The 4,550-nt window shown below is 50.7% G+C and overlaps 1 long non-coding RNA gene across 1 annotated transcript; it reads left to right on the plus strand.

The window, feature by feature from the left end:
- The first annotated feature begins 338 nt into the window (after window positions 1-338).
- On the plus strand, window positions 339-2,105 carry LOC123824976. Its single transcript, XR_006786785.1, has 3 exons — window positions 339-465; window positions 1,147-1,260; window positions 1,988-2,105. It is a non-coding gene; the product is annotated as an uncharacterized LOC123824976 (long non-coding RNA).
- Window positions 2,106-4,550: the final 2,445 nt, after the last annotated feature.

Below are 4,550 nucleotides of genomic sequence, written 5' to 3' on the forward strand. Positions count from 1 at the left end.
TCTGCTCAGGGATGGCTGATCAGTGAGAGAAAGTCTGGGAGATTTATGGGCCTTGTGTCTTGGAGAAGCTCCAGGAGAGCGGAGCGGGCAGTGAGGATGCAAACCCTTTCCAGCAGGATGCCCAAGGCTGTGCCTCAGTTGCTTCAGGTCTTCAGCTGGTGAGGACCCTTCTTTGCTTGGGCACAGGCGGGGGCTTAGGTCCTCCACACCCCAGTACATTGTAACAACAAACAGGAAAACAGGCTTGCTTCCTGTTGGCAGACCTGCCTGTGCTCCCTTGACAATGGCCTTCTTGTAAAAGTCTTGTTTGACAGGAAACAAGTCCCTTTTACAGGAGAGGAAGGGATCTGGGGTGAGAGGAACCGAGCCAGGAGGGAAGGCAGCAGCAGTCCCTCTGAGCGCTCCCACAGACTTCTGTCTGCATCCAAACAGCACTTACCACCAGGGACGGGCTCAAAGACCAAGGTGCTGTCCCTGCCACCAGGCACAATCTAAAGAGGGACCTGATCAAATGGGTCAGGGGAGACATCTACACAGTGGCCCTGCTGAGGGCTCAGGCCCCTCCTCCAGGTGCCATGGGGGCAGAGCCAACAGGGGACAAGGGACCCTGTGGAGTTCATGCTGGAGGGCTGCTTGGAGGAGGTGATACCACATTTGGGCTTTGAAAGATGAGCATCTTTTTCCATGTTGTGGAAGCTGCTGCTGCTGGCAGAAGGGCCCACATAGAAAAGTCTGGAAGTTGCCTGCACGAGGTCTCCAGTAGAAGGAGCACAGTGCAGTGCAGCAGGTCTGCAAGGAGCACCTGCAGGGTCCGGGATGGTGCCGACTGCTGCTGACAGAGAGGGGGACGGGGCAGGCATTTTGGGGGCTGTGGGGAGCATGAGAGGCCAGGGGTCTGGGGACAAGCCCATGGGGAGGAGGGTAATGTGCTCAGGATCCCCCAGTCTGTGAGTGGCTGGTGTTCCTTCCAGAAGCAGGGGGCAGGATGGGCTTGGGCTTCCAGAAGGCCCTGAGTTTCAGGTCTGGGTTGCTCCTCAGAGGGTTCAGGAAGCAGGTCATGATCAGTTTGGAGTGGAACCCTGTGAGTGATGTGGTTGGTGGTGAGCTTCTCAGAACTGAGGCATTTGCTTTCGCTTTTGGTTCCAGTAACTTCCGAGAAGAGAAGAGGTTCTGGTCTGCGCACTGACTCTTCTGGCGAGCAGATCTGCACAGCTAAGAGCAACCAGGTCTTGTTCCAGCTCCACCAGAGCAGGGTCCTTGGTAAGCTGGGGAGGGTAGGAGCCCCCCTCGCACCATCCATCCTCACAACGACTCCCTGAGGCAGGGACTGTGTTGCTATTCTGCAGAGGAGGGAAACAAGCTCAGAGCCTGGGTTTGCCCCAGCTGTGCCTGAGGGCTTCCTCCCCTGCCTGGGGCCCTGAATGCTGGAGAGGAGGGGAAATGGCTGGGGTGGGTTCACTGAACTGGGCTCGGGTCCTGAGCTCCCTGAGTCATGACCAGGGACCCCAGGTATTAAGTGACTGTTTGGGTGACTGGGGAAAGCAGGAGGTAGAGGAGGGCAGGTGAGTCTGAGCCTCCCTTGCTGATGTCCTGGCCAACCTGAGGCTGCTCCTGGGGCTGCTGCTGAGATTGATGGGGACAAAGGATTGCTTTTGAGAACTCAGGAACCTGAGAGGTTGTTTCTCCCACCCTGTCAGCTCAGTGCTGGGCCCTGTGCCCTGTGGGGACACGGAGGCCTTGAGCGGGGAGTGACCAGCCCGGGAACGGTGATGGCAGACTGAGCAGGAAGATGGCCGGGCTTTGCTTCCCTGCCCTTGGCTGGAGCTCAGTTCATGGCCGTGGGGTGAGGGAGGAAGTGAGAGGTGCTCCCAGGAGTAGGGAGCCAGGCTGGTGTGTTGTATGGCACCAGCTCTGTCATCTTAACAAACCAGCTGGAGAAGTGACTACAAGCGGAGGAGTGTGAGCTTCGGTCTCTGTGTTTATACAGGCAGAGACTAACCTGGGACCTGTCGAATTATTAAAAGCACATTTTCCTCCCGAAATAGCAGCATCAGAAGGTGTTGGCCTTGACCCTGCCCTCCAAGAGCTGCGTGATGCTGGGCAAGTCACTTCCCTAAGAATTATTTGTTCCTATCACGCACCCATTTTATATATTTATGTATGTATTTATTTATTTATTATCCTCCCCCAAGGATATGCTTATTAATTATAGAGAGAAAGGGAGGGTGGCGAGGGAAAGAGAGACAAGCGTCGATGTGAGAGGGAAGCACAGACCAGTTGCCTCCCGCCTGCACCCCCACCAGGTATCGGACAGAAAATAAGTACGTGCCCCACTTGGAATCCAACCCGCAAGGATTTTCGGTGTAGGGACGACACTGTCAGCTGTGATAAAATTTTGGCGTCAGTCATTTCACGTTGACCCGCAGGCCCCTGTGGGAGGGGGATCATCACCATTTGTGTACGGGCGTGTTGCTCACAGTGGCTTGTGGTCTCCCGTGGGGCTGACTGGGTGGTGGCAGCTGCTGCAGTGTTAACTCTTCAGAGCCCAATCACTCACACTCTCCCCTCCTGGCTTCTGGGGTTTGCGTCTTGATTGGAAATGTTTTCGCAGCTCAGCATTGGTTTTATTATTTCTTCCCCCCACATCTGTACTTTGTGCCTTCTGGGTTACCTTTAGATTCCCTTGGGATTGATGGATCCATTGATTGATTGGTTTCATAGGAGCTTTTTGATTCCTCTCCTTCCTCTCCCCACTCCTCTTCTGTGTCTCCATCTTCATCTTCTGGCTAATGCACAACACACTCAGTGGGTGCCCACAGGGGTCAGAAGGAGCAGCACCCGTCATGTGCCCTCACAGGAGCCTCTGGGCAGTGAGCACTGCACCTGGCAGCCTCAGTGAGCAGCAGTGGGAGGGGCTGCAGGGAACTGGGCGGAGCCCCAGACCTGGGCTGGCCACTCTGGGGGAGGGGAGGCTTTGGAGTGTCCTGCTCAAGGCCTGGCCATCATCATCACATTTTAACAGGGGGACCCATGTTTTTTCACGTTCCACTGTTCCTCTCCCTCCTCATGTAAAAATATCTTGGCTGTAGGAGGGAGACGGGGGAAATAAATGGAGCTCCCAGAAATGTGAGGGAACTGTCAAGAGTACATTGAAGCAGTGGGGAAATGTGTGTGAAATCTGAGCCCTAGTTTTATCTGTTTTCTTTCTTTTGCATTTTTTCTTTTTTAAAATATATTTTATTGATTATGCTATTACAGTTGTCCTAATTTTTTTCTCTCCTTTATTCTCCTCCACTCTGTACCCCCTCCCACCAGCATTCCCCCAACTTAGTTCATGTCCATGGGTTGTACATCTAAGTTCTTCAGCTTCTCCATCACCCTAAACTACTCTTAACCTCCCCCTGTCTGCTTCGTACCTACTGTTTATGCTTCTTATTCTTTGTACCTTTTTGACCATTCTCCTCCCCGCCCCCGATAACCCTCCAGATGATGCCCATTTCTGTGATTCTGTTCCTATCTAGTGATTTGCTTAGTTTTTTGGGTTTTTTTTTAGGTTCAATTGTTGATAGCTGTGAGTTTGTTGTCATTCTACTGTTCACATTTTTTTATCACCTTCTTTTTCTTAGATAAGTCCCTTTAACATTTCATATAATAAGGGCTTGGTGATGATGAACTCCTTTAACCTGACCTTCTCTGGGAAGCACTTTATCTGCCCTTCCATTCTAAATGATAGCTTTGCTGGATAGAATCATCTTGAATGTAGGTCCTTGCTTTTCATGACTTGGAATACTTCTTTCCAGCCCCTTCTTGCCTGCAAGGTTTCTTTTGAGAAATCAGCTGATAGTCTAATGGGAACTCCTTTGTAGGTAACTGTCTCCTTTTCTCTTGGTGCTTCTAGGATTCTCTCCTTATCTTTAATCTTGGGAAATGTAATTATTATGTGCCCTTGAGTATGCTTCCTTGGTCCAACTTCCTGGGGAGTCTCTGAGCTTCCTGGACCTTCTGGAAGTCTATTTCCTTTGCCAGATTAGAGAAGTTCTACTTCATTATTTTTTCAAATAAGTTTTCAATTTCCTGCTCTTTCTCTTCTCCTTCTGGCACCCCCATGATTCAGATGTTGGAATGTTTAAAGTAGTCCCAGAGGTTCCTAAGTCTCTCCTCATTTTTTTGAATTCTTGTTTCTTCATTGTGTTCTGCTTGAGTGTCTTTCTTCCTTCTGTTGCAAATCATTGATCTGAGTCCCGCTTTCCTTCCTGTCACTGGTGGTTCCTTGTTCATTTTCCTTTATTTCGCTTTGCATAGCCTTCACTTCTTTCTCTATTTTGCGACCACACTCAACCATTTCTGTGAGCTTCCTGATCACCAGTGTTTTGAACTCTGCATCTGATAGGTTGGCTGTCTCTTCATTGCTTAGTTCTATTGTTGGAGCTTTGATCTGTTCTTTCATTTGGGCCATATTTTTTTGTCTCTGTGTGCCTGTCACAAGTAAAGGGCAGAGCCTTAGGTATTCACCAGTGCCGGGTAACCCACATAGCTGCCTTGTGGCTCTG

The sequence above is a fragment of the Phyllostomus hastatus genome, unplaced genomic scaffold (genome assembly GCF_019186645.2).
Source record: "Phyllostomus hastatus isolate PE091 unplaced genomic scaffold, TTU_PhHast_1.1 phas_contig_1198, whole genome shotgun sequence".
Classification (NCBI taxonomy): Eukaryota; Metazoa; Chordata; class Mammalia; order Chiroptera; family Phyllostomidae; genus Phyllostomus; species Phyllostomus hastatus.